Below are 15,761 nucleotides of genomic sequence, written 5' to 3'. Positions count from 1 at the left end.
TGCCTCAACTCTGTCTCAACTCTGCCTCAACTCTGCCTCAACTTTGTCTCAACTCTGCCTCAACTCTGCCTCAACTCTGCCTCAACTCTGTCTCAACTCTGCCTCAACTCTGCCTCAACTCTGTCTCAACTCTGCCTCAACTCTGTCTCAACTCTGCCTTAACTCTGCCTCAACTCTGCCTCAACTCTGCCTCAACTCTGCCTCAACTCTGTCTCAACTCTGCCTCAACTCAACCCAAAATCTACAGACGGAGATGCTTTTTCCATCCGGCAGCCTCAGCTGTTTGATAAGGAGACCACCGTTGGGTAGGTTTAGTCTGACCTGTTCATACTTTAACCTGTTAGTGTGTCAGATTACACCTGTCCTAACTGCTGTTGGTAACATTGACTGTGTGTGTGTGTTCACAGAAACATGTATGGAGCCAGCACATAGAGACTTGTAAGAGGAAGTGATGAAGTCCAGACTGACAGACGGGCTTTATACTGATGTCTCTGAACAGAGAGAGACTTGGCACTCTGCATTAACATTTCACTAGAGACAACTTTTGCTTGTATTGTATTTTTTTTCCACTCTTCCACATCTTCTCCTTTTCCACTCCTCAGCCTGGTCGTCGTGCCACTGCCTCGTCACCATGTTGCCAGGCTCTGACTGACTGGCCGGTTCTGCCCTGTAGAGACCTCATCCCTTGGGAAGTCACCTCTTTCCTCCCATCTCACCCACCCTTCCAGTCCTACCCCGACCTCCCATCTTTTGTTGGCTCCAAAGAGCAGCCAACTGTGGTCTGCTGACTCAGTGCTTTTAGTTCAAATGTGAATTCCATAAACTTGAAAACCCCCTTGGTTGTCCAATCGCGCAGAGGGCTTGGGCCGTTGCACAATAGCAACCACAGCCCATGTAAGTCAGTTTAAAACATTCCCATCATTGGTTACTCTGAGAGTTCCTCATATTGATATTGGCTGCGGCCTCAGGCCCTATGTTGTTAGCCTTGGAAAAGTAACCCCAGTTTCGTCCTCTATTGCTATTGGGGATTACTATGCAATCTTATAGCCATACTAACTACATCAATGTCAACCATCGGACAGGGCCTGCAACAGCCTATTGAACGGAGCTTGTTTCAGTTGGAGACTACGTCTGACTTTCATTTTTTTTTAAACAGTAAAAGACTTGCGTTGATGCATCTGAACATCAGGATCTTACTTCCTGAATTGGATTACGTCAAGATCTGGGCTGTGCAGATGAATCCGCTCATTCTGGTGTTGACTGAAACGTGGATCTCTGGGGACGTTCTGGACTTTTCTGATATTAATATTGAGGGTTGTGATGTGCTCGGAGCTGACAGGGTAGAGATTGTGGAGAGGCCATCCTTATTCAAAAGAATTTCACTGTCTCTTTACTGAAATTAATTTCCATTGCTAAAAGGTTTTTAGCTACTATCTTTAAGCCTTTTAATTCTGGAGAGAAATGTCTCCATAACTGTTATAGAGTCTACGGTCCTCCTCGGCTAACCTTTGGGCACTCAAGGAGTTAACGAGTTTGTTGTCTTCTTTTACTAAATCAGAAGTTATTATCCTGGGTGACCTCAATTGTGATTGGGGAATACAGGCTTCAGACAATCTGTGTAATGACCTAAACCTGAACCCAGCTGGTGACGAAGACTACACTGCTCAATCTTCAATATCATTCAAAGTCAACTCTGATTAATGTTATTTTAACAAATATACCAGAGAAATATGTTTCTAATTGTGTGTTCTCCCCAGATATTTGTGACCATTGCCCAGTTGTTCGTGCCAGAGATGTGAAAATACAAAAAATGTAAGCCTCCTGTCATCACAAAAATGAACTTTAAAAACTTCAGTGAACAGGCATTTTTACATGATCTTTATTTTAGTGGCCTTGGTTGTATTTCAGCAAATACAGTGGGGCAAAAAAGTATTTAGTCAGCCACCAATTGTGCAAGTTCTCCCACTTAAAAAGATGAGAAAGGCCTGTAATTTTCATCATAGGTACACTTTAACTATGACAGACAAAATGAGAATAAAAAATCCAGAAAATCACATTGTAGGATTTTTCATGAGTTTATTTGCAAATTATGGTGGAAAGTATTTGGTCACCTGCAAACAAGCAAGATTTCTGGCTCTCAACAGACCTGTAACTTCTTCAAGAGACTCCTCTGTCCTCCACTTGTTACCTGTATTAATAGCACCTGTTTGATCTTGTTATCAGTATAAAAGACACCTGTCCACAACCTCAAACAGTCACACTCCAAACTCCACTATGGCCAAGACCAAAGAGCTGTCAAAGGACACCAGAAACAAAATTGTAGACCTGCCCCAGGCTGGGAAGACTGAATCTGCTATAGGCAAGCAGCTTGGTTTGAAGAAATCAACTGTGGGAGCAATTATTAGGAAATGGAAGACATACAAGACCACTGGTAATCTCCCTCGATCTGGGGCTCCACGCAAGATCTCACCCAGTGGGGTCAAAATGATCACAAGAACGGTGAGCAAAAATTGCAGAACCACACGGGGGACCTAGTGAATGACCTGCAGAGAGCTGGGACCAAAGTAACAAAGCCTACCATCTGTAACACTACGCTGCCAGGGACTCAAATCCTGCAGTGACAGACGTGTCCCCTGCTTAAGCCAGTACATGTCCAGGCCCGTCTGAAGTTTGCTGGAGAGCATTTGGATGATCCAGAAGAAGATTGGGAGAATGTCATATGGTCAGATGAAACCAAAATAGAACTTTTTGGTAAAAACTCAACTCGTCGTGTTTGGAGGACAAAGAATGCCGAGTTGCATTTAAAGAAAACCATACCTACTGTGAAGCATGGGGTGGAAACATTATGCTTTGGGGCTGTTTTTCTGCAAAGGGACCAGGACGACTGATCCGTGTAAAGGAAAGAATGAATGGGGCCATGTATCGTGAGATTTTGAGTGAAAACCTCCTTCCATTAGCAAGGGCATTGAAGATGAAACGTGGCTGGGTCTTTCAGCATGACAATGATCCCAAACACACCGCCCAGGCAACGAAGGAGTGGCTTCGTAAGAAGCATTTCAAGGTCCTGGAGTTGCCTAGCCAGTCTCCAGATCTCAACCCCATAGAACATCTTTGGAGGAGTTGAAAGTCCGTGTTGCCCAGCAACAGCCTCAAAACATCACTGCTCTAGAGGAGATCTGCATGGAGGAATGGGCCAAAATACCAGCAACAGTGTGTGAAAACCTTGAAGACTTACAGGAAACATTTGACATCTGTCATTGCCAACAAAGGGTATATAACAAAGTATTGAGATAAACTTTTGTTATTGACCAAATACTTATTTTCCACCATAATTTGCAAATAAATTCCTTAAAAATCCTACAATGTGATTTTCTGGATTTGTTTTTCTCATTTTGTCTGTCATTGTTCAAGTGTACCCATGATGAAAATTACAGGCCTCTCTCATCTTTAAGTGGGAGAAGTTGCACAATTGGTGGCTGACTAAATACTTTTTTGCCCCACTGTACCTGAACCTGGTTTAGCTTTGAGCCTTTTTGCAGAAGTCTTCAATAAAAATGAAGGGTTAAAGTTGGATGGAATGCCTGGAACACTCCGGAATTATCAGATTATCAGCAGTCACTCATAAAAGAGATGATGCTTGGGTCAAGCCTAGGAACACAGGCTTAGGGACCGGACTGGCAAGCTTTTAAACAACTGAGGAATCATTCCGTAAAAAAAAAAATATATAATCTGAAAGGCTAAATCTGATTATTATTTGTTCAATCGTGCAGAGGGCTTGGGCCGTTGCACAATAGCAACCACAGCCCATGTAAGTCAGTTTAAAACATTCCCATCATTGGTTACTCTGAGAGTTCCTCATATTGATATTGGCTGCGGCCTCAGGCCCTATGTTGTTAACCTTGGAAAAGTAACCCCAGTTTCGTCCTCTATTGCTATTGGGGATTACTATGCAATCTTATAGCCATACTAACTACATCAATGTCAACCATCGGACAGGGCCTGCAACAGCCTATTGAACGGAGCTTGTTTCAGTTGGAGATTACGTGTGACTTTCATTTTTTTTAAACAGTAAAGACTTGCGTTGATGCATCTGAACATCAGGATCTTACTTCCTGAATTGGATTACGTCAAGATCTGGGCTGTGCAGATGAATCCGCCATTCTGGTGTTGACTGAAACGTGGATCTCTGGGGACGTTCTGGACTTTTCTGATATTAATATTGAGGGTTGTGATGTGCTCGGAGCTGACAGGGTAGAGTTTGTGGAGAGGCCATCCTTATTCAAAATAATTTCACTGTCTCTTTACTGAAATTAATTTCCATTGCTAAAAGGTTTTTAGCTACTATCTTTAAGCCTTTTAATTCTGGAGAGAAATGTCTCCATAACTGTTATAGAGTCTACGGTCTTCCCTCGGCTAACCTTTGTGCACTCGAGGAGTTAACGAGTTTGTTGTCTTCTTTTACTAAATCAGAAGTTATTATCCTGGGTGACCTCAATTGTGATTGGGGAATACAGGCTTCAGACAATCTGTGTAATGACCTAAACCTGAACCCAGCTGGTGATGAAGACTACACTGCTCAATCTTCAATATCATTCAAAGTCAACTCTGATTAATGTTATTTTAACAAATATACCAGAGAAATATGTTTCTAATTGTGTGTTCTCCCCAGATATTTGTGACCATTGCCCAGTTGTTCGTGCCAGAGATGTGAAAATACAAAAAATGTAAGCCTCCTGTCATCACAAAAATGAACTTTAAAAACTTCAGTGAACAGGCATTTTTACATGATCTTTATTTTAGTGGCCTTGGTTGTATTTTAGCTAATCCCTGAACCTGATTTAGCTTTGAGCCTTTTTGCAGAAGTCTTCAATACTTTCTCCCTTCAAAAAAATGAAAGGTTAAAGTTAGATGGAATGCCTGGAACACTCCGGAATTATCAGATTATCAGCAGTCATTCATAAAAGAGATGATGCTTGGGTCAAGCCTAGGAACACAGGCTTAGGGAACAGACTGGCAAGCTTTTAAACAACTGAGGAATCATTCCGTAAAAAAATAATAATAATCTGAAAGGCTAAATCTGATTATTACGTAACCACTCTTTTGGATTGTAATGGGAACCCTGCTACATTTTGGAAAACTATCAATTCCCTGACTGGTTCTACTTCTTCCTCTCTTCCACAACAAATTAATTCAGACACGAGGAAAACAATAACCTCGTTGATGCCTTCAATAATCACCGTTTCCTTTCAGCGGTCTATCTATCTCTGAAAGAACTTGTAAGGCTATTCACAATGATACTGGGCTGGATACTGATAGGGGGAAACCTGCTGAATGAGCTGAGAAATGATAGTGAAAACTTTTCTTTTAGGCTATTTACAGAAAAATAAATCCTGGATCCTTTGCTAGCAATAGACAACTAATCCACAAGAGGCGATCATTTGCATCCTAGTATGCTTAAGTAGCACCCATCATTGTTAGATCAATAACCCACATTTTTTACATAACATCGTTATCCGCAAACATTCCATAAGTCTGTAAATTGCCTGTTGTGCAGCCACTCCAGAAGGATGGGGACAGTAGTGATGTTGTCAGACTGTGTCTGGTGCAGGAGAGCAGAGATGAGTGAACAGGCACACTATGATTGGCAGAAGCAAATCAGTCGGACGCAACAGCATCACAACACTCCAGCCGAAGGCAAAAGCGAATAGTCCCACAAAATAATGTACAACAATACAATACCACGGGTTCAAAACAATACCCGGAAAAAAACAGCCTGTCACACAAATAAATGTCACAAACAATTACACACACAGACATGGGGGGAACAGAGGATAATATACACGTAGAGTGATGAGGGGATGTAAACCGTGTGTGCGGAAAAACAAGACAAAACAAATGGAAAGTGAAAGGTGGAGCAGCGATGACAGGAAGACCGGTGACGTCGACCGCCGAGCGCCCCTCAAACAAGGAGAGGAGCCGACTTCTGCGAGAGTTGTGACAGTACCCATCCCCCCACCCCCACCCCCTGATGCGCGGCTCCAGCAACGCGCCGACACCGGCCTCGGGGATGACTCGGAGGGCGAGGCGCAGGGCGATCCGGCCGGAGACGGTGAAACTCCCGCAGCATTGAAGGGTACAACACGTTCCACCGGAACCCAGCAACTCTCTTCCAGAACGTACCCCTCCCACTCCAATAAGTACTGAAGGCCCCTTGCTCGATGCCTCGAATCCAGTATGCAGCGAACGGAGTACGCCGGGTCCCCCTCGATGTCCAGAAGGGGTGGAGGAACCTCCCGCACCTCAGACTCCTGGAGCGGGCCACCACCGGCCTGAGGAGAGACACATGGAACAAGGTGTTAATACGGTAATCGGGGGGAAGCTGATTGGAGATCCAATCAGGGTTTAGGCCTGGACATCCAATCAGGGTTTAGGCCTGGACATCCAATCAGGGTTTAGGCCTGAACATCCAATCTGGGTTTAGGCCTGGACATCCAATCAGGGTTTAGGCCTGGACATCCAATCAGGGTTTAGGCCTGGACATCCAATCAGGGTTTAGGCCTGGACATCCAATCAGGGTTTAGGCCTGGGCATCCAATCAGGGTTTAGGCCTGGGCATCCAATCAGGGTTTAGGCCTGGACATCCAATCAGGGTTTAGGCCTGGACATCCAATCAGGGTTTAGGCCTGAACATCCAATCAGGGTTTAGGCCTGGACATCCAATCAGGGTTTAGGCCTGGACATCCAATCAGGGTTTAGGCCTGGACATCCAATCAGGGTTTAGGCCTGGGCATCCAATCAGGGTTTAGGCCTGGGCATCCAATCAGGGTTTAGGCCTGGACATCCAATCAGGGTTTAGGCCTGGACATCCAATCAGGGTTTAGGCCTGGACATCCAATCAGGGTTTAGGCCTGGGCACCCAACAATCAGGGTTTAGGCCTGGACATCCAATCAGGGTTTAGGCCTGGGCATCCAACAATCAGGGTTTAGGCCTGGACATCCAATCAGGGTTTAGGCCTGGGCATCCAATCAGGGTTTGTACCTTGGCCTCTACTCTGGATTACCGACTTCTGCCTGACCTGACGCTAAGCCTTCCTGTCGTCCTGTACCTTGGCCTCTACTCTGGATTACCGACCTCTGCCTGACCTGACCCTGAGCCTTCCCTTGCAAGTTTTAAACTTGTGTTTAATATGGTCGGTACGGGCAAAACAAAATTCACGTTATTTTTTAAACTCTGGAGAAAAAAAATGTCTTGGATGAATTACATGATCATTCATTAGATGGTTCTCCAATCAAACGTGTTCCTGCATATAAATATTTTGGCATTAGGATGGATATGGATTTGATGTTTATAAAACATATTGATGATCTGGATAAGAAGATAAGATTTAAAGTTGGCTTTTTCTACAGAAACAGATGGTGCCTTTCTCTGAGCAGTAGGACGCAGATGAATCAACCTGTTTATCTGTTGTTGAGTATGGTGACATTATTAATCAGGGTGCAGCTGGTACTACTCTTAAACCTTTAGATGCCATCTATCAGAATGCCCTTTGCTTTGTTACAAGTGACAGTTTTGATACTCAGCAACGGGCAACGTTCTGATAGATGGGTGTGTCTTGGTGTGGTGGCACATAAAACCACACCCACAAACCACACCCACAAACCATGCCCACAAACAACGTCCACAAGCCACACCCATAAGCCACACAAACAAACAAACCACACCCACAAGGCACACCCACAAGCCACACCCACAAGCCACACCCACAAACCACACCCCCAAACCAACTTGTGTTTGGTTCCAAGCCAACGTTTTATTAGGAGCAGTTCAAAACACTGCAAAATCAGTGCCGTTCCCCTTTATAAGACCATCTAAGAAGACACTTCTCCGGCTTAATACAAACTGCAGAGAGCTCAACTCTCAGAGACAGAGAGACTCCTCCAGTCTGTAGTGAGCTTGGGCTCAACTCTCAGAGACAGAGAGACTCCTCCAGTCTGTAGTGAGCTTGGGCTCAACTCTCAGAGACAGAGAGACTCCTCCAGTCTGTAGTGAGCTTGGGCTCAACTCTCAGAGACAGAGAGACTCCTCCAGTCTGTAGTGAGCATGGGCTCAACTCTCAGAGACAGAGAGACTCCTCCAGTCTGTAGTGAGCTTGGGCTCAACTCTCAGAGACAGAGAGACTCCTCCAGTCTGTAATGAGCTTGGGCTCAACTCTCAGAGACAGAGAGACTCCTCCAGTCTGTAATGAGCTTGATGCCACCTGTGTATGTGTGTGTGTGTGTGTGTGTGTGTGTGTGTGTGTGTGTGTGTGTGTGTGTGTGTGTGTGTGTGTGTGTGTGTGTGTGTGTGTGTGTGTGTGCGTGTGCGTGTTTACAACCGCAGGTTCCCTGGTCCAAGTTGTATGAGGTATATGATAGTTAGTGTCAGGGCTGAGGTGGATATAGACTGTAGGCTCTTTATGTCTCCACCTCGTAAAAAGTCATGCCCATTTGGACCTGCAGTATTCGGGATATGTTGTTTAGGTTCTGTTTTTATTATAACAGAAATCCATCTGAATATATTTACGTTGGGTCAGCAGAGTAAGAGTCCAATGAGATACCTGTAACATAATTATCGTGTGTAGTAAATTCCTTAGCCTATTATTCTTTGACTTGGCATCAGCATTTTCATCATACTGCCATTATCTTTATCCAGGCAGCATGGGGAGTGAATATTTCTTAAAGCATTTAGAGATGAGAGAGGTTTTGCTCTATGTTAGCAAGCCGTTGTAATAAATACACAGCTATGTGGGCTAACAGGATATGCTATGTGGGCTAACAGGATATGCTATGTGGGCTAACAGGATATGCTATGCTAACAGGATATGCTATGCTAACAGGATGTGCTATGCTAACAGGATATGCTATGTGAGCTAACAGGATATGCTATGTGGGCTAACAGGATATGCTATGTGGGCTAACAGGATATGCTATGTGGGCTAACAGGATATGCTATGCTAACAGGATATGCTATGCTAACAGGATATGCTATGTGGGCTAACAGGATATGCTATTCTAACAAGACGCCACAAACGATCTGTATACCTCAGAAGCTTTATTTGTATTTTATTGAAGTGAATAAACCCAGCTCACTGAGAGAGAGAGACGTACAGACAGACAGACGGACAGACAGAGATAGAGAGAGAGAGAGAGAGAGAGAGCGAGAGAGAGAAAGAGAGAGAGAAGAAAAAAAGAGAGAGAAAGAGAGAGAGAGAGAGAGAGAGAGAGACATACAGACAGCCAGGCAGAGAGAGGGGAGAAAGAAGGGGAGAGAGAGAGAGAGAAAGAGAGGGATAGAGAGAGAGAGAGAGAGACGGAGGGAGAAACTGCACAAAATATCAGTAGTCATTCACCAAACCTGTGAAGATTTACAGCTCTGAAAGGTTATTAACGTGTTCATGCCAATATCTGTGGATGTCTGAAATCATGCTCCCAATCTGAGGATGGCAATGCTCCATCTCTGTCAAACAGATGTGTCAATAGACCTCCTTTGAGGTACATTCCACTGACCTGACCTATAGAGACTGTATAGAGACTGTATTATACAGTAGGGTTGATATTATGATAGTCCCATAGAGACTGTATAGAGACTGTATTATACAGTAGTTTATATTATGATAGTCCCATAGAGACTATATAGAGACTGTATTACACAGTAGTTTATATTATGATAGTACAATAGAGACGGTATAGAGACTGTATGACACAGTAGTTTATATTATGATAGTCCAATAGAGACTGTATTATACAGTAGTTGATATTATGATAGTCCCATAGAGACTGTATAGAGACTGTATTATACAGTAGTTGATATTATGATAGTCCCATAGAGACTGTATAGAGACTGTATTATACAGTAGTTGATATTATGATAGTCCCATAGAGACTGTATAGAGACTGTATTATACAGTAGGGTTGATATTATGATAGTCCCATAGAGACTGTATAGAGACTGTATTACACAGTAGGGTTGATATTATGATAGTCCCATAGAGACTGTATAGAGACTGTATTACACAGTAGTTTATATTATGATAGTACTATAGAGACTGCATAGAGACTGTATTACACAGTAGTTTATATTATGATAGTACTATAGAGACTGTATTATACAGTAGTTGATATTATGACAGTCCCATAGAGACTGTATAGAGACTGTATTATACAGTAGTTTATATTATGATAGTACAATAGAGACGGTATAGAGACTGTATTACACAGTAGTTTATATTATGATAGTCCTATAGAGACTGTATAGAGACTGTATTATACAGTAGGGTTGATATTATGACAGTCCCATAGAGACTGTATAGAGACTGTATTATACAGTAGTTTATATTATGACAGTCCCACTGAGACTGTATAGAGACTGTATTATACAGTAGTTTATATTATGACAATCCCACTGAGACTGTATAGAGACTGTATTAAACAGTAGTTGATATTATGATAGTCCAATAGAGACTGTATAGAGACTGTATTATACAGTAGTTGATATTATGACAGTCCCATAGAGACTGTATAGAGACTGTATTATACAGTAGTTTATATTATGACAATCCCACTGAGACTGTATAGAGACTTTATTAAACAGTAGTTGATATTATGATAGTCCAATAGAGACTGTATAGAGACTGTATTATACAGTAGTTGATATTATGACAGTCCCATAGAGACTGTATAGAGACTGTATTATACAGTAGTTGATATTATGATAGTCCCATAGAGACTGTATAGAGACTGTATTATACAGTAGTTGATATTATGACAGTCCCATAGAGACTGTATAGAGACTGTATTATACAGTAGGGTTGATATTATGATAGTCCATAGAGACTGTATAGAGACTGTATTATACAGTAGTTGATATTATGATAGTCCCATAGAGACTGTATAGAGACCATATAGAGACTGTATTATACAGTAGGGTTGATATTATGATAGTCCCATAGAGACTGTATAGAGACTGTATTATACAGTATGGTTGATATTATGATAGTCCCATAGAGACTGTATAGAGACTGTATTATACAGTAGGGTTGATATTATGATAGTACTATAGAGACTGTATAGAGACTGTATTATACAGTAGTTGATATTATGATAGTCCCATAGAGACTGTATAGAGACTGTATTATACAGTAGTTGATATTATGATAGTCCCATAGAGACTGTATAGAGACTGTATTATACAGTAGTTGATGTTATGATAGTCCCATAGAGACTGTATAGAGACTGAATTATACAGTATGGTTGATATTATGATAGTCCCATAGAGACTGTATAGAGACTGTATTATACAGTAGTTTATATTATGATAGTACTATAGAGACTGTATTATACAGTAGTTGATATTATGATAGTCCCATAGAGACTGTATAGAGACTGTATTATACAGTAGGGTTGATATTATGACAGTCCCATAGAGACTGTATAGAGACTGTATTATACAGTAGTTGATATTATGATAGTCCCATAGAGACTGTATAGAGACTGTATAGAGACTGTATTATACAGTAGGGTTGATATTATGATAGTCCCATAGAGACTGTATAGAGACTGTATAGAGACTGTATTATACAGTATGTTTGATATTATGATAGTCCCATAGAGACTGTATAGAGACGGTATTATACAGTAGGGTTGATATTATGATAGTCCCATAGAGACTGTATAGAGACTGTATTATACAGTAGTTGATATTATGATAGTCCCATAGAGACTGTATAGAGACTGTATAGAGACTGTATTATACAGTAGGGTTGATATTATGATAGTCCCATAGAGACTGTATAGAGACTGTATAGAGACGGTATTATACAGTAGGGTTGATATTATGATAGTCCCATAGAGACTGTATAGAGACTGTATAGAGACTGTATTATACAGTAGGGTTGATATTATGATAGTCCCATAGAGACTGTATAGAGACTGTATAGAGACTGTATTATACAGTAGGGTTGATATTATGATAGTCCCATAGAGACTGTATAGAGACTGTATTATACAGTAGGGTTGATATTATGATAGTCCCATAGAGACTGTATAGAGACTGTATAGAGACTGTATTATACAGTAGGGTTGATATTATGATAGTCCCATAGAGACTGTATAGAGACTGTATAGAGACTGTATTATACAGTAGGGTTGATATTATGATAGTCCCATAGAGACTGTATAGAGACTGTATAGAGACTGTATTATACAGTAGGGTTGATATTATGATAGTCCCATAGAGACTGTATAGAGACTGTATTATACAGTAGGGTTGATATTATGATAGTCCCATAGAGACTGTATAGAGACTGTATTATACAGTAGGGTTGATATTATGACAGTCCCATAGAGACTGTATAGAGACTGTATTATACAGTAGGGTTGATATTATGATAGTCCCATAGAGACTGTATAGAGACTGTATTATACAGTAGGGTTGATATTATGATAGTCCCATAGAGACTGTATAGAGACTGTATAGAGACTGTATTATACAGTAGGGTTGATATTATGATAGTCCCATAGAGACTGTATAGAGACTGTATAGAGACTGTATTATACAGTAGGGTTGATATTATGATAGTCCCATAGAGACTGTATAGAGACTGTATAGAGACTGTATTATACAGTAGGGTTGATATTATGATAGTCCCATAGAGACTGTATAGAGACTGTATTATACAGTAGTTGATATTATGATAGTCCCATAGAGACTGTATAGAGACTGTATTATACAGTAGGGTTGATATTATGATAGTCCCATAGAGACTGTATAGAGACTGTATTATACAGTAGTTGATATTATGATAGTCCCATAGAGACCATATAGAGACTGTATTATACAGTAGGGTTGATATTATGATAGTCCCATAGAGACTGTATAGAGACCATATAGAGACTGTATTATACAGTAGGGTTGATATTATGATAGTCCCATAGAGACTGTATAGAGACTGTATTATACAGTATGGTTGATATTATGATAGTCCCATAGAGACTGTATAGAGACTGTATTATACAGTAGGGTTGATATTATGATAGTCCCATAGAGACTGTATAGAGACTGTATTATACAGTAGGGTTGATATTATGATAGTCCCATAGAGACTGTATAGAGACTGTATTATACAGTAGGGTTGATATTATGATAGTCCCATAGAGACTGTATAGAGACTGTATTATACAGTAGTTGATATTATGATAGTCCCATAGAGACTGTATAGAGACTGTATTATACAGTAGGGTTGATATTATGATAGTCCCATAGAGACTGTATAGAGACTGTATTACACAGTAGGGTTGATATTATGATAGTCCCATAGAGACTGTATAGAGACTGTATTATACAGTAGTTGATATTATGATAGTCCCATAGAGACTGTATAGAGACTGTATTACACAGTAGTTGATATTATGATAGTCCCACTGAGACTGTATAGAGACTGTATAGAGACTGTATAGAGACTGTATTATACAGTAGTTGATATTATGATAGTCCCATAGAGACTGTATAGAGACTGTATTATACAGTAGTTGATATTATGATAGTCCATAGAGACTGTATAGAGACCGTATTATACAGTAGTTGATATTATGATAGTCCATAGAGACTGTATAGAGACTGTATTATACAGTAGTTTATATTATGATAGTCCCATAGAGACTGTATAGAGACTGTATAGAGACTGTATAGAGACTGTATAGAGACTGTATTATACAGTAGTTGATATTATGACAGTCCCATAGAGACTGTATAGAGACTGTATTATACAGTAGTTGATATTATGATAGTCCCATAGAGACTGTATAGAGACTGTATAGAGACTGTATAGAGACTGTATTATACAGTAGGGTTGGGACAGAACCTGACTGAGATTAAAAGGGATTTCTGACATATTTGCCAAATTGTAATTGTCGAAGATTTTGCCAATACTAGTGCTTCGTTATTATATATATAGTAAACATACCAACCACACTAAATTACCATACAGACCATACTAAATGACCATACAGACCATACTAAATTACCATACAGACCATACTAAATTACCATACAGACCATACTATATTACCATACAGACCATACTAAATGACCATACAGACCATACTATATTACCATACAGACCATACTAAATTACCATACAGACCATACTAAATTACCATACAGACCATACTAAATTACCATACAGACCATACTAAATTACCATACAGACCATACTATATTACCATACAGACCATACTAAATGACCATACAGACCATACTATATTACCATACAGACCATACTAAATTACCATACAGACCATACTAAATTACCATACAGACCATATTAAATTACCATACAGACAATACTAAATTACCATACAGACCATATTAAATTACCATACAGACCATACTAAATTACCATACAGACCATATTAAATTACCATACAGACCATACTAAATGACCATACAGACCATACTAAATTACCATACAGACCATACTAAATTACCATACAGACCATACTATATTACCATACAGACCATACTAAATGACCATACAGACCATACTATATTACCATACAGACCATACTAAATTACCATACAGACCATACTAAATTACCATACAGACCATATTAAATTACCATACAGACCATACTAAATTACCATACAGACCATATTAAATTACCATACAGACCATACTAAATTACCATACAGACCATATTAAATTACCATACAGACCATACTAAATTACCATACAGACCATACTAAATTACCATACAGACCATACTAAATTACCATACAGACCATACTAAATGACCATACAGACCATACTAAATTACCATACAGACCATACTATATTACCAAATCGACCACACTAAATTGGAGGAAACAATACAAGGTATTTTGTAATGTTATCTGAATGTGTTACCTCAATCAAAACCAGTATGCAATTGGAAATAATTCCACATTTATATAAAGTTTATTTTACAAAACAATTAAAAAAAAAACATCCTTTAATTAAATATTTCTGGAATATAACTTAGCAACAGTATGAATGTAGTGTGAGGATATTGATGTTTTGGGTATGAGGTTCTATGGAGTGGTTTTCCATCTAAGAACCGAAAACAGTTCAGTGAACATTATACAACATGACACAACAACAGAATCAAAGCCATCGACCAAAACCCATGCTATAAGGACATACCTGGATCCTTTCAATGCAATACTGTCCATCTGTCCCATGGTATACACTTTCCACTGAGCCTTCTGTATGCTCAGAGTCTGTTGGGTTAGCTGTAGTTGCTATGTGGTTTGGTAGTCTGTTGGGTTAGCTGTAGTTGCTATGTGGTTTGGTAGTCTGTTGGGTTAGCTGTAGTTGCTATGTTGTTTGGTAGTCTGTTGGGTTAGCTGTAGTTGCTATGTGGTTTGGTAGTCTGTTGGGTTAGCTGTAGTTGCTATGTGGTTTGTCTGTTGGGTTAGCTGTACCTATGTGGCTTGGTAGTCTGTTGGGTTAGCTGTAGTTGCTATGTGGCTTGGTAGTCTGTTGGGTTAGCTGTAGTTGCTATGTGGTTTGGTAGTCTGTTGGGTTAGCTGTAGTTGCTATGTGGTTTGGTAGTCTGTTGGGTTAGCTGTAGTTGCTATGTGGTTTGGTAGTCTGTTGGGTTAGCTGTAGTTGCTATGTGGCTTGGTAGTCTGTTGGGTTAGCTGTAGTTGCTATGTGGCTTGGTAACCTACTGGTTGGGTTAGC

Source organism: Oncorhynchus masou, unplaced genomic scaffold (assembly GCF_036934945.1).
Source record: "Oncorhynchus masou masou isolate Uvic2021 unplaced genomic scaffold, UVic_Omas_1.1 unplaced_scaffold_1059, whole genome shotgun sequence".
In the NCBI taxonomy this organism is placed as follows: domain Eukaryota; kingdom Metazoa; phylum Chordata; class Actinopteri; order Salmoniformes; family Salmonidae; genus Oncorhynchus; species Oncorhynchus masou.
This window is presented reverse-complemented; position numbering follows the sequence as displayed.